This window comes from Aotus nancymaae, unplaced genomic scaffold (assembly GCF_030222135.1).
Source record: "Aotus nancymaae isolate 86718 unplaced genomic scaffold, 86718_ANA_hifiasm-v0.15.2.pri h1tg000092l, whole genome shotgun sequence".
Taxonomy (NCBI): Eukaryota; Metazoa; Chordata; class Mammalia; order Primates; family Aotidae; genus Aotus; species Aotus nancymaae.
The window spans coordinates 3,782,520-3,798,346 of record NW_026988507.1 but is presented as its reverse complement, the minus strand read 5'-3'; the positions used below and the strand labels follow the sequence as shown (position 1 = coordinate 3,798,346).

General features: G+C 36.7%; 1 pseudogene; it reads right to left on the bottom strand.

Annotated features, from left to right (window-relative positions):
* Positions 1 to 14,031: 14,031 nt before the first annotated feature.
* On the bottom strand, positions 14,032 to 14,507 carry LOC105721863 (small ribosomal subunit protein uS17-like; annotated as a pseudogene).
* Positions 14,508 to 15,827: the final 1,320 nt, after the last annotated feature.

The window sequence follows — 15,827 nt, the reverse complement described above, 5'->3', positions numbered from 1 at the left end:
AGAGAACTTATGCACTGTTGGTGGGAATGTAAATTAATACAGCCATTATGGAAAATAGTATGGCATTTCTCAGAAAACTGAAAATAGAGCTACCATATGATCCAGTAATTCCAATAATGGGTATTTATTCAAAGAAAAGGAAATCAGTATATCAAAAGAACACCTGCACCCTATGTTGATTGTAGCACTATTCATGATACTCAAGATATGGAATCAACCTAAGTGTCCATCAACAGATGAATAAATAAATAAAATATTCTGTATAAACATAATGAAATACTCTTCAGACATAAAAAAAAAGAATTCCTGCCATTTGCAGCAACCTAATTGGAACTGGAAGTCGTCATGTTAAGTGAAATAAGCCAGGCACAGAATGACAAATATGGCATGTTCTCACTCATATATGAAAGCTAAAACAGTTGGAGGTAGAGAGTAGAATGATAGTTACCACTGGTTGGGAAGGGTCAGGATAGGGGGATGAAATGAGGTTGATTAATGAGTAATAAACATTAGTTTGATAGAATGAGTAAGTTCTGGTATTGAATAGTACAGTAGAGTGCCTATAATTAACAATTTATTATATATTTCAAAATAGCTAGAAGAGATTTGTATGTTCCCAAGACAAAGCGATGATAAATGTTGGAGATGACGAATATCCTGAATACTCTGATTTGATCACTACACATTGTATGCATGAATCTAAATATAACACGTACCCCTTAATCTGTACAATTATTATGTATCAATTAAAAATATTTTTAAATAAAGAAAGTAGACTTTAACCAGGCAGTCTGGGTTCAGACCCAGGGTCTGCCCCATGCTGGCTGCATGATCTTGGGCAAGTTACTTTATCAAGTTATCTGCCGATTTCCTTGCCTGCAAAGTGGGGATTATAACAGCTCCTGCTCATAATGTTCTTGTGAAAATTAAGTGAGTTAATGTATGTAAAGCCTCTAGAACAGTACCATATAGAAAGAGCCAAGTGAATCTTAGCCATCATCGTTATCATTACCACTTGGGTTGTTAAAGATATATGCTCCTCTGTTCAGTTGAAGTTGCAAAACGCACAAGTTCTCAGGCATACATGCACAAATTAGTATGTATACACACACACATTCACACACCCATGCTACATATAGTCCAATTGGCTGCAGTTCCTTCTCTGGGGAGACCATCAGTGCACTACTCTACTGCTAAAATCCTTTCCACCTCAGTTCTTTCTCTAAAGGGAGATGACTCCTGTAATAGAATCTATGGGCAAGAGAGAATACAAGAGGAAAGGGCAACCTGTGGCACAGCCAGCTCTGGACAGAGTATCCCAGTGCCCTCCTTACCTCCTTTATCAGCCGCTTTCCTTCCTTGTGCCACTCTCACCCTCCACTGCCACCCCAGGGCCTCCCCTATGTACAGTCCCTAGATTCAGTAAATTTCAGCAGAGTATTGCTAAAGTATGAACTTTGATAAAGGGATTTGCTGATAAATTCAACTAGGAAACCTCACAGTTGATCTTTTCTTTTTCTGGAGGAGGAAGGAGCAATGCTTCCTTCATGGTTTCCCCACATCCAGTCCTGCTTTTCCTCAATACTGGTCCCCATTATGGTAAGAGCCCACAGCAAGTGGAGCAGGGGAGCCATTCTGACTCCACCTGCAACTCCTCTGGAGGGGCTGGGGTTATATATGCTGGGTTTGGGAGATGTAACCAACATCAGCTGTGGGCTTTCTTACCAAATTATGAGTCGAAGCAGGGCTTTTTTTATTTGGTTTAGACAATGTTATCACCAGACATCTAGTCGATCTCTTTAACTTCTGTTCTATGAGAATCCTTCACACTTTTAGGTGGAAAAAGGAGAAGTGGGCCAGAGGGCAGATTAAAAAGAGGAAGGAGGGCCAGGCACGGTGGCTCACACCTGTAATCCCAGCACTTTGTGAGGCTGAGGCAGACGGATCACTTGAGGTCAGGAGTTCCAGACCAGCATGGTCAACATGGTGAAACTCTGTCTCTAAGAAAAATACAAAAGTTAGCCAGGTGTGGTGGCAAGCATCTGTAATCCCAGCTACTTAGGAGGCTGAGACATAAGAATCACTTGAACCTGGCAGGTGGAGGTTGCAGTGAGCCAAGATCACACCACTGCGCTCCAACCTGGGCGACAGAGTGAGACTCTGTCTCAAAAAAAAAAAAAAAAAAAAGAAGAAAGAGATTTACTTGTGGAGCTGAACCTCTCAGGAAGCTTGTAACTCACTGAAAAGACTAGACTTACCAATGGCAATGCAGGTGTCAGCTGAACAAGTGGCCAGATCTTTAAACCATCATAGAAAGACAGCATTCCAAGCTGGGATGCCAGAATTTTCTTCATAACATATTCCATATAATAATTTCCTATAATCACTTCCTGATGAATGTTTTTCTAGACCTTTAGGGTTGTTTATTTCATGAGATGACAGATACTCCAGATATTTGCAGTAGCTTCTCACGTATTCTGTCTGCAATGCCCTTCCCCTCTCCTTTCCTGCCAATCTGTCTTTTTTCCCCCTTCCTCAGCATAAGTACTTCTAGTGCCCTCAACTATTTTCTGTATGTGTGTTGATGATGTGCCCCATGCTTTAAATTTTCAAATATGTAATCTGTGCTCACTTTGTCTATTCTATTGTCAGACTATTGGTCTCGGATTTTGTTTGAAGATGTTTCTGGGCCATCAGCCTACTTCCCAGAATCTCTAATTCTAACTCCTGATCTTGTTCTCTTCCTCTGGCTTCAATCCATTACAACTTCCTAAATATTTTGCACATTTACCTGTAAAAGATGCTGACTTCTAGAGGCCTTTAAACATTATTCTAAAGTGCTAGTGGACATGGAATGCAGGAGTGACCAGGAAGTGCTAGGAGAGGGTGCAGATAATAAATCCTATGTGATGGAGAGGTGCAAGAGAGGCATGCAGAGCTTGAGTCTAAAGTTAATATAAAGGAGGAAAAGTGCATCCAGTCAATAAATATTTGTCTTTCGTAGGTTATTTTTGCTTTTTTATCTCTTTATTAGTGTTTTTCTATGGTCCTCAATTCATTTTTCCATTTTCTTCCTTGAGAATGTCTACTCAACCCTTTCTACTCCAGAATCAACAGCATCAGCATCACCTGAGCCTTTATCATATATGCAGAATATCAGGCTCCATTCTAGGCCTGCAGTATCAGGCCTGCTTTTGAGCAGTTCCCTAAGTGATTTTAACCAGTTCCCTAAGTGATTGCTATGCACACTGAAATCTGAGAAGCTCTAAACCTTAACTGCCACCTTGACCACCTCAGCCATCTAAACTCTGCATCTCTGTCAGTGGCTGGAAAAATCTTAAAATCACAATGTTTTGTTCCAAAATTCCACCAATATATACCAATCATTTTATCCTTGACTGCATGCATTGATTTCTTTAAAAAAGTGTGCATAAATTCAGGACCTTCAACGTGAGTGATGTACTCCAAGAAGTACAAGAATCCCCATTTGTGAAATTGGAGGCTAAGGGATAGAGAGGATAAGCTATTTACATAAGTTGCCACAGACAGAATTCAAAAGCTCAGCATGACTTCAAACCCCTCATTCTTCCTCACCATGCTATTTCACTGTAAGTGTTCCAATGAAGACAAGGAGGAGATGAGTGGTGGGGGAAGTAGAAAAAAAAATGGAGGAACAAAAACTGATCAGTGAGAAGGAGATGGGAATGTATGAGCAAACAGCTCTGAATGAATAGAAAGAGTAAAAAATAACTGAGCTGCTAAGTAGAGCTGGGAGGAGAGTGGCACCATCACCAGAGATGGAGGTTTGTTTTGTGTTTGGCTTAATGTCCTTGAAGTGTTTAAGATTTGATCAAAATCTCTTGGGTTCATTTTGGAGCTATAAAACTTATTTTGAAAAATAGGATTGCTTTTGCTTTGTGAACAAAGAACACTTAGAATCCATCATTCACCTGAAGTCTGTGTGTTCAGTGATTAGTTCTGTACATAGGTAAGCATTTCTTTCAAGTAGCACATATTTAAAGAGCATAAGTGCCTTTTTTTCACACCCCATTTAATTTACACTGGTTTTACCTTCCTGCACAGATGGCCTGCTTTTCCTTTTCCTGTGCTTAATTCTCATTGAAGCCAGAGAGTGTTAAATGCCCATGAGGATACAGTGGAGTTAAGAAATACAGGAAGAGGAGTCAGATGGTGCTAATATTACAACAAAATATAGGGGAATGGTTTCTAAAGTTATGCTATTATGCATAAAACATTAAAAATGTAATTTTGCAGCTTAGTTAATAAAATGGGAAGATATAAGTAATGTTAACTGAAAATAAATTAGGAAACTGGTATATGCAGTATGATTCTTAAATGGCAGGATTTAAAAGTGCATGTAAATGTATGTTTTCGAAAAATATATATAATCACATATATTATAAAGGTCAAGATTTTTAAAAAATATGTATTATTAGAGGCTATGTCTGGGTAAAAGCACTTAGGGTGATTTTATGTTCTTTAAACTCATTTCATTTTTGCATTTTTCTACATGAGGTAATAATTTTATAATCAGAAAATATTCATACTTTTAAAAAAGAAGAGCTGCATTTAGGGTTTCTGTTTTTCCTGTTAGATGTTTTAAGTCTGAATTAAAGCTGCAGTTTCTGCCGAGATTTTGCCCAGTCGGGGCAATGTTAGTCCCCCAAATTTTTGCAGTTGCATTTATGTTTGGGAGAGCCTTAAGTGCAGGTAAGAAGTCAGGTGCCTCCTCTTTCACCAGCTGTTAGTTGTTTAGCAACAGTAAGTAGAAGTGCTCTTCCTATTAAGTGGAAAAGGGAAGTTGGCCTACAGTGACAGGCAGAGGGGGTAGTCATAAAGGAGAAATCTTCAAAAGAGCCTTCCTCTTTAGCATTTTTCAGTGATGATTATTTGAGTGATTCAGCCAGCTGCATCCTGCAGCTGTATTTCCAGCTGTGCTAAGTAAGGTTGGGCAAAGTGCCTCAGTGGCTTTTTTCTGGGACATGTAGACTAGTCAGTAAATATGGTAAATATGGTAGAGCTGGGACTACATTGAGCCTTTAGGGAATTCACTTCCTGAACTTTCAGAAAGTTGAAGTTCTGCCTTTCAGGCATTGAAGAGATCAAGTAAGCCAATGTACATAAAATAAAAACCTACACAGCACTATATTGATGAGTTTCTGTGAGATTATCAATATTTCTCCCATTAAGCTCTGAAGCTTCAATGCTTAATCTCCATTACTTTCATATATGTTGTGGAAAACATTTTTAATTGCTTAGCATATTTTTAAAATGTGAAAATATGACAATGACTATAATGAATGTTCTAGAGCAAGGAAATAATGATCCATTATTTTAGAATCCTATTATTTTCATTTTGGAGTCTTAAAATGTTTAAGCTTATAAGAATAGTTAAACTATATTATTGGGGAAAAATTAGCATCCCCCTAATATCCCATTATCCTAAAACAACTGTCGGCAATTCTGTGTATTCATTTCCAAGATTTTTTCTAAAGGCAACATCTGTCAAGTTTAAATTGTAGTGGATATAATAATTTTGTAATCTAATTCCTTTTTGCTTTTCTGTTTCATATCATATTAAATAGGAGACAATTTAGGGTAGTGGTTAAATTTCCAGGCTTTGGAGTCAGCTATGAGCTTCTATAAGGAGTTCTCTTTTTATTAAGCAGAAAAGGTGAGACTGACAAGCTAGATAGGAAGAGGGAAGTGGGCATGAAGGAAGAATGTTTAAGAGAGCCTTAAATAATACCTGCTTCCTAGGGTTATTGTGAGACAGAAAGGAAGTAATATCCATGCATATCTACTATATGATTTGGGACATTGTAAGCATTTAATAAATGGTAGCTAGTGTACCATGTATATATTGTTACATAGACTTTATGTTAATTTTTTTTTTTTTTTTTTTTTTTTTTTTTTTTTTTTTTTTTTGAGACGGAGTTTCGCTCTCGTTACCCAGGCTGGAGTGCAATGGCGCGATCTCGGCTCACCGCAACCTCCACCTCCTGGGTTCAGGCAATTCTCCTGCCTCAGCCTCCTGAGTAGCTGGGATTACAGGCACGCGCCACCATGCCCAGCTAATTTTTTTTTTTGTATTAGTAGAGACGGGGTTTCACAATGTTGACCAGGATGGTCTCGATCTCTCGACCTCGTGATCCACCCGCCTCAGCCTCCCAAAGTGCTGGGATTACAGGCTTGAGCCACCGCGCCCGGCTTATGTTAATTATTTTAATATTAATATAGAATTCCATTGGATAAAGATACTATAATATCTTTAATTTATTATTGGCCTTTAATTTTCTTAAAATTTTTAACATTATAAATAATGTAGGACATAGCTGTCACCACATTTTAGATGATCTTTTGAGACTACATATAGGTTAATGGAATTATTATGTCAGGAAATAATTTTTAGAAATTTTGATACTTTTTACTATATTGCTTTCCAAACATGTTCCAGTTTACAATGTCATCAATATTTAAAAGCAATAGTTTTACTGTACCATTGCCAGCATTGAATATGAAAGTTAATTTGTGTGTGTGTGTGTGTGCGCGCATGTGTGCATGTACACACATGCCTGTGTTTGTGTATGCTCATTAATTTGGTGGGAAGCTAATGATGTTGTAAGAATATTTTTTGCTAAGCCAGAGCAAAGTCTCTGATAGGCTAGCCTGTGGAACTAGGAAGCACTGCCCCCTAGAGGTCATCTGCATGGTGTGGGCTGACTGGCTTTCTAACTGTGTCAGAAAGTTCCAGAAATTTAACTCCCTTGGAATGTTGTCACTAGACACTCAATTTTATCTCTCAATTTGCAGTGATCCAGAAACTCAGGGGAAATGAACTAACAGAATTCAGCTCACAAATGAGGCTTACAACGTGTAGAAAGTTTTAATGGTAAAAGAGAGAACCTCCCCCCAAAACAAAAATCATTAAACTTCAGGAAGAGGCAATTGAGCTTTTAAGGAAAAATTCTCTTAGAATAAAGATACATATGGGAGACTGAGGCAGGAGAATTGCTTGCACCCGGGAGGGGGAGGTTGTGGTGAGCCAAGATTGAGCCATTGCACTTCAGCCTGGACAACAAGAGCAAAACTCCATCTAAAAAAATTATATACATATATATACATATATAGAGAGAGAGAGAGAAAGAGAGCAGAGTGGTTCAGGCTTAACTGCAGGGGCCTGTTAGAAAGAGTTGGTGTTCTGCTCTACAGGTTTAGAAAGAGAAGATGGTGATAAAGGAGTAAAGGAAGGAGAAGAACTGTATTATGTGCGGCACATCTGTGCTGTGGCTACTTTTCTCTGAAATGGCTGGTCTCTAACTAGGAAAAGTAGACATCTCTAACCAGCTAGAAAGTGAGAAAAGATCTACAGTGAATAGGACAGGCAGGGGTCTGTGAGTAGCAGAGCAGTAGCCATCGGTGGAGAAGGGATAGCTGGAACAGCAGACACTGAGGCAGGGACAGCATTGCTTTAGGCACCACTGAGTATATGTGAGGCAGTGGGCCTGCTTGCTGATGCTTGCTTTCCTCCTTCTGAATTGCCACTTCTGATCTACTATAGGCTTGGATACCGGATACTTAGTCTTGTCAGAATTGTGTGTAAAATAACAATAAAAAGTCCCTGAAAGGAGGATTCTGGGAAAATGGCAGAATAGAAAGCACCAGGAGTCTGTCTCCCCACCTACACAACAATTGCAATGGCAGAATCTGGCTGATGTAACTATTTTGGAACTCTGGAGTATATTGAAGGCTTGCAACTTCCAGGGGAAGGCTCAGAAAGTAAATTACAGTTACTTTTGGTCCATTTCAATTCTTGGCACAGTAACAGCTACCTCCACCCTCTGGCAGGCAGCTGTACCCGTGTTCCTGGAGCAGATTGCACACAGCTTGAGGGAGCTAGGGTGGGAAAAAAGGGTCCTGTCCTCCTAATGTTTGGGACCTGTTTGCTGATCGCTGCTTCTGATTACAGAGGTATAAACAAAAAGGCAGGAAGCCACTATTGTTGCACCTCTCTCTATTATTGCAAGTCCCTCTTTCTCTGGCTGAAGTGACTTCCAGAGCATTTAAATGGCTGGTACATTTTTTCCCCTTTATTTTGTCTTTTTCCCTTTTTGGGATGATACATTAAAGACTAGAACATTCAAAAGCAACTACATATACAGAGAAATTATAAACTTATAGTGTCTGCCCAGGGAAAGACAGAGGCTCAGAAAATGCCTGAGAGGACTTTAGGTTTATACCTCAGGCTGCCCCTCAGCACAGAGGTAGCCTACAACAATCAATAGACAAACAAAAACAAAAACCAAAAAACCCTGGAGAAGGAGGATAATCTGGTTTCCAGAGTTACCACATTATTAGATTCAAATGTCCAGTTTTCAACAAAAAATCATGAGGCATACAAAGAAACAAGAAAGAAAGACTCATTCAAAAGAAAAAAATAAACTAAGAGAAACTGTTCCTGAAAAATACCTAATTCTGAATGGGCCAAAAACTTTAAGCAACTATCTTAAAGATACTCAAAGATTTAAAGGAAGACATGAGCAAAGTCAAGAAAACAATGTATGCAAAAATGGAAATATTAGTAAAGAGATAGAAAACCTAAAGAGAAACCACAAAAAATTTCTGGAGCTGAAAAGTATAATAATTGCAATAAAATTTCACTAGAGGGATTCAAAGGCAGATCTGAGCAGACAGAATAAAGAATTAGTAACCTTGAAGATAGGACAAAAGAAATTATCTACTCTGAGGAACAGAAAGAAAGTAAATAGAAGAAAAGTGAACAGAATGTAAGGGACCTGTGGAACACCATCAAATGGACTGATCCATGTACTGCAGGAGTCCAAGAAGAAAAAAAGGCAAGAAACAGAAAGAATATTTGAAGAAATAATGGCCAAAGCATCATAAATTTGATGAGAGACATGAATATAAACGTCCAATAAACTCAACGAACTTTGAATAAAATGAACTCCAAGACACTGATGTGGTTTGGGTCTGTGTCTCCACCCAAATCTCATGTTCAATTGTAATCCCCAATGTTGGAGGTGGGGCCTGGTGGGAGGTGATTGGATCATGGATCAGATTTCTCATGAATTGTTCAGCATCACCCCCTTGATGCTGTTCTCCTGATAGTGAGTGATTTCTCATGAGAACTGGTTGTTTAAAAGCATGTCACACCTCCCCCCTCACTCTCTTTCTTACTGCTCCGTGCCTGCTTCACCTTCACCTTCCACCATGATTGCAAGTTTCCTGAGGACTCCCCAGAAGCCATGCAGATGCCAGCATAATGATTCCTGTACAGCCCACTGAAGTCTCAACTTCCTTTCTTTATAAATTACTCAGTCTCAGGCATTTCTTTATAGCAATGCAAAAATGATAAGGACACTCACACGAAGACATACTATAATTAAACAGTTGAAATACAAATACAAAAAGAGAACCTTGAAAGCAGTAAGAGAGAAGCAACTAATCACATATAAGAGATCGATCAACAGATTTCTTATAAGAAACTTTGGAAGCCAGAAGTGACTGATAAATCCAAAGTGCTAAACAGAAAAAAAAGCTGTCAGTGAAAAATTCTATACCTGTCAAAATTATCCTTCAGAAGTGAGGGAGAAATTAAGACAGTCACAGATAAACAAAGCTGAGGGACTTTGATCCCAGTAGACCTGCTCCACAAGAAATACTAAAGGAAATATTGTAGGTTGAAATGAAAGGATACATAATTTAAAAGACTAGTGCATTTAAAAAATATATTAGTTTATGTTTTTGGACATACAATGTATAAAATAGGTGTGACATCAAAAACCAAAGGGGATGGATGGAGATGTAAAGGAGAATTTTATATGTCATTGAAGTTATAAATTTCAATTAGAGTGTTATAACTTTAGAATGTTAAATTCAATCCCCATGGTAACCTCATAGAAAATAGCTATAGAATATACACAAAAAGAAATGAAAAAGAAATTTACATATTTTACTACAAAAAAATAGACTAAACACAAAAGAACATGCAATGCAGAAAATGAGGGACAAAAAGCTGTAAGGCATATAGGAAACAAAGAGCAAAGTTACAGAAGTAAGTACCTCTTTATCAATAATTACTTTAGATATAAATGGATGAAATTCTCCAATCAAAGGACAGATATTGGCAAAATGGGTTAAAAAAAGAAACATGATCCAACTATATGCTGTCTAAAGAAACTGACTTTATATCCAGACAAACATATTGAAAGTGAAAGGATTGAAAAAGTTCTTTCATACAATAGTAAACAGAAGAGAGCTGGGATGACTATAACTGATATCAGAGAAAACAGATATATCAATAAGGTTACAAGAGACAAAAGCAGAAGTGAGATTATATATATTCATTAAAAAGCCAGTACAGCATAAAGATATAATAATTATAAATGTCTGTGCACATAATAACAGACTATCAAAATTTATGAAGCCAAAATGTACAGAATTGAAAAGTGAAATGGTTTGAGATTTCAATATCCTACTCTCAGTAACTAATCAACTAGACAAAAGATAAGTAAGGAAATAGAAGACTTAAAGCACACAATAAACCAACTATATCTAATAGATGTATATAAAGCAGTCTACCCGACAACAAAATATTCTCCTGAAGTGGAGATAGGACTTTTCTGGGATGGGCCATATGTTAGTCCACAAATTAAGTCTTAATAGATTTTAAAAGCTAAACATTATACAAAGCATATACTACAAACACAACATAATGAAGTTAGAAATCAATAAGAGAAGGAAAACTATTCACAAATTTGTGGAAATTAAACAATACATTCTTTAACAACCAATGCATCAAAGAAGAAATGATGAGGGAAATTAGAAAAAACTTAGAGAGGAATGAAAATAAAAGGACAACATGCCAAAACTTATGAGATTCAGTGAAAGCAGTATTAAAGGGGGAAATTATAGCTATCAATTTTTTTCATTAAAAAACAAGAAGACCTCAAGTCAGCACCTAACTTTACAACTTAAAGAACTAGAAAAAGAAGAACAAACTAAACCCAAAGCTAACAGAAGAAAGGAAATAGTAAAAATTAAAGCAGAGATAAACAAAATAAGGAGAAAAACGAGATAATCAACAAAACCAAAGTTAGTTTTTTGAAAAGATCAATAACATTAACATACCTTTAGCTAGGTAAATTAAGAAAAAGAGAGAGAAGATTTAAATTACTAGACTCAGAAATGAAAGTGATGACATTATCAATTCTACATAAATATAAAGCATTATAAGAGAGTAAATGAATTATTGTATGGCAACAAACTGATTACTCTGGTTGAAATAGACAATTCCCAAAAATACAAAACTTTCTAAGACTAAGTTACTAAAAAATAGAAAATTTGAATAGACCTATAACTATAGCTTGAATATCCTTTATCTGAAATGCTTGGGACCAGAAGTATTTCAGATTTTGCATTTTGGAATATTTGCATATACATAATGAGATATCTTAGGGATGGGACTCAAGTCTAAACATGACATTTATTTATGTTTTATATACATCTTATACACATAAAGTGAAGATAATTTATACAATTTCTTAAATAATTTTGTGCATAAAATGAAGTGTTGACTGAGTTTTGACTGCAACCCTCATATGACAGTCAGGTATGAAATTTTCTACTTGTGGTATCATATGAGCACTCAAAAAGAGATTTTGGAAGATTTTGAATTTTGGATTTTTAGATTAGGGATGTTTAACCTAAAGTAGGAAGATTGAATCACTAATAAAAAAAATTTTCCACCAAAGAAAATCCCAGGCCTCATGGCTTTACTGTTGACTTTTACTGAGCATTTTAAAAAGAACAAACACCAATATTTGCCAAACTTTTCAAAAATTTGAAGAGAAAGAAGTACCTCCTAACTCATTTTTTTTTTAAGACAGTTCCTCACTCTGTCACCCAGGCTGGTATGCAGTAGTATGATCATAACTCACTGAAGTCTCAAACTCCTGAGCTCAAGCAATTCTCCTGCCTTAGCCTCATGAGTAGTTAGGACTACAGTTACCTGCTCCCTCACCCAGCTACTTTTTAAGTTTTTTGCAGAGACAGGGTCTCACTTTGTTTCCCAGGCTGATCTCAAATTCCTGGTTTCAAGAGATCCTCCTGCTTTGGCCTCTCAAAGTGCTGGAAATTACAAGTGTGAGCCATTGTTCCCAGCCCTAACTCATTTTTTGAGGCTAGCATTACCGTGATGCCAAAACCAAAGACGTTACAAGAAATGAAAACTACACATTGGTATTTCTTATGAACATGCAAACATTTTCAACAAATTATCACCAAATTGAATTCAGTAGCATATTTAAAGGATTATACACCATAACCAGGTGAGATTTATTCCTGGAATGCAAGGACAGTTCAGCATATAAAAATCAATCAACATAATACAGATTTGGTGTAATAAACCATTAACAGAATGAAGAAAGGAAACCACATAATCATCTCAATTGATATAGAAAAATCATTCAATAAAAATAAAATTCATGATAAAAACCCTCAAGAAACTACACTAGAAGGAAACTACCTCAATATAATAGAATCCATGTATAAAAAAAATCCACAGCAACCATTATACTCAATGGTGAAAGATTAAAAGTTTTCCTCTAAAATCAGGAACATGGCAAGGATGCTTGCTTTTGGCACTTTTATTCAACATAGTACTGGAAATTCTAGCTAGAGTAATTAGGCAAGAAAAAGAAATAAAAGACATCCAAATTGGAAAGAAAGAAGTAAATTGTCTGTAAATTATATAATCTTAAAGGTAGAAAACTCAAAAAAACTACCAAAAAATGTTAGAACTAAGAAATAAAGCAAATTAGCAAGATATCAAGTTAATACATACACACACACACAAATCAGTTGTACATCAATACACTAAAAATGAACAATCCAAAAAAATTAAAAAGAAAAACAACTCTGTTTATAATAGTGATGGAAGAATAAAATACTTAGGGATTAACTTAACCAAGGGGGTGAAAAACTTGTACAATGAAAACTACAAAACATTGCTGAAAGAAATTAAAGAAGACAAAATAAATGGAAAGACATTCCATGTTCAGGGATTGGAAGACTTACTATTGTTAGGATGTCAATACTACCCAAAATGATCTATAGAGTCGATGTAATTTCTATCAAAATCCAAATAATATTCTTTGCAGAAATGGAAAAACCCATTCTAAAATTTACGTGGAATCTAAAGAGATCTTCAATAGCCAACGCAAAAAGAACAAAGAATGAAAAACAAAGCTGGAAGACTCATACTTTCTGATTTCAAAACTTACTACCCAGCTACAGTAATGAAAATACTATGGTATTAGAATAAAGGCAGACATATAAACCAGTGGAATAGACTAGAGAGCCCTGAAACAAACCGTTGCAAATATGGTCAAATGATTTTCATCTAGGGTGCCAAGATAATCCAATGGAGAAAAAGATAGTCTTTTCAACAGATGGTTCTGGGAAACTAATATCCACATGAAAAATAATGAAGTTAGACCCTTACTTAACACTATATGCAACACTTAACTCAAAACAGGCTCATGATGTAAATGTAATGCCTAAAGCTATAATTAGAAAACACAGGACAAAAGCTTTATGAATTGGATTTGACAATGATTTTGCCAAAATCATTGGAACACAGGCAACAAATAAAAATTAGACAATTGGATTTCATGAGGAAATTAAAAAATTTGTGCATCAGAAGACATTATGGGTGGTGATGCACGTTATAAATGCATTTAATGTCATTAAACTGTATACCTAAAAGTGATTAAAATGGTAAATCTTGTGTGTATTTTACTACAATAAAAAATGAAAAAAATGACGATATTATCAGAGTAACAAAGCAACACATAGGAGAAAATATTCATAAATCACATATCTAATAAAGTATTAATATCCAGAATACAAAGAGTACTTTCCGTGGCAGGCAGAGGGAATGAGAAAATAACTTTTATTTCATTGTGGGGAGTGGGCCGATATCCAGCCTCAGAACTTCTGGAAGTGCTTCGTGGTGCCCGCAGCCTTGGTGGCCATGAGCACGTTGAAACGCACAGTCTTGCTCAGGGGCCGGCACTCGCCCACTGTGACGATGTCACCGATCTGGACATCCCTGAAGCAGGGAGACAGGTGTACGGACATGTTCTTGTGGCACTTCTCGAAGCGGTTGTACTTGTGGATATAGCGGAGGTAGTCTCCGTGGATGACAATGGTCCTCTGCATTTTCATCTTGGTCACCATGCCAGAAAGGATCCGCCCTCGAATGGAGACATTACCAGTGAAGGGGCATTTCTTGTCAATGTAGGTGCCCTCAATAGCCTCTTTGGGTGTCTTGAAGCCCAGACCGATGTTCTTGTAGTGCCGCGGGGGCTTCTCCCTGCCAGTTCTCCCAGCAGGACACTCTTCTTGTTTTGAAAGATGGTCAGCTGCTTTTGCTAGGCACATTCGGTCTGAATGTCAGCCATCTTCCCTGCTACTCGAAAAAAGGAGATGTAGAGTACTTCTAAAACTAACAACTTGATTCAGATATGGGCAAAGAACTCGAATAGACATTTCTCAAGAGATAATATTACAAATGACCAATAACCACACAAAAAGATGCTCAACATTATTAATCACTAGAAAAAGGTAAATCAAAGCTAAAATGAGTACCACCTCACGCCCATTAGATGGCTACTATTAAAATAAATAAATAAATAAAAGTTTGGTGAGGATGTGGTAAAATCGAAACCCTTGTGCACTGTTGGTGGTAATGTAAAATTGTGCAGCCACTGTGGGAAACAATATGGCTGCTTTTAAAAAAGTTAAGAATAGAATTACCACATAATCCAACAATTGCACTTCTGGTTATATACCTAAAATAACTGCAAGAAGGGTGTTGAAGAGCTATTTGTACACACATATTCACAGCAGTATCATTCACCATAGCTGAAATGTGGATGCAGCCCCTTGTGTTCGAGGGTGGATGAATGGATAAGCAAAATATGCTATATACACGCAGTGTTATAGTATTCAGCCTTAGAAAGGAGGACATTGACATAGGACATTGCCATATGCTGCAACATGGGTGAACCTTAAGAATATTATGCTAAGTGTAATAAGCGAGTCACAAAATGACAAAACCATACAATTTCACTTATATAAGGTACTTAGAGTAGTCAAAGTCATAGAGACAGAAAGTAGAATGATATTTGCCAGAGGCTAAGGGAGAATATATTGGGGAGTTATTGTTTATTGGTATAGAGTTTCAGTTTTGCAAGATGAAAAGAGTTCCTAAGATGGATGGCAGTGATGGTTGCACAACAGTATGAATATACCACTGAACTGTACACTTAAAATAGTTAAAATGATAAATTTTATGTCATGTGTCTTTTACTGCAATTTTTAAAAAGTATCTGAGAGGGAATCTGAGAAATTTTCCTATAAGCAATGTGTGTGAATTTTAGAGCATGAAGTTTATAAAATGTACTTTGACTACTTATACATCCTTTTTGTTTCTTTCCTGATTCCCAGCTCTATTTTATTGAAAGAAGCTTGCCAGATAATCCTAAACAGATGAAATTCCTTGAAAATTTGTTTTCCAGGTTCCTTTGCCCTTATCTAGATTCATAACATAGAAAGGTACTATAATGGAATGGGTAAAAACTTGAGCGCTGGGGTTAGACCTGAAAAAGTCAGAAAGACCTGGGTTTGAATTTGAGCTCCACAAGTGACTTTGGGAAGTTTGGCAACCTCTCTAAGCCTCAGTTTGTTCATTTCTGAAATGAAGATAATGTTTCCTTTGG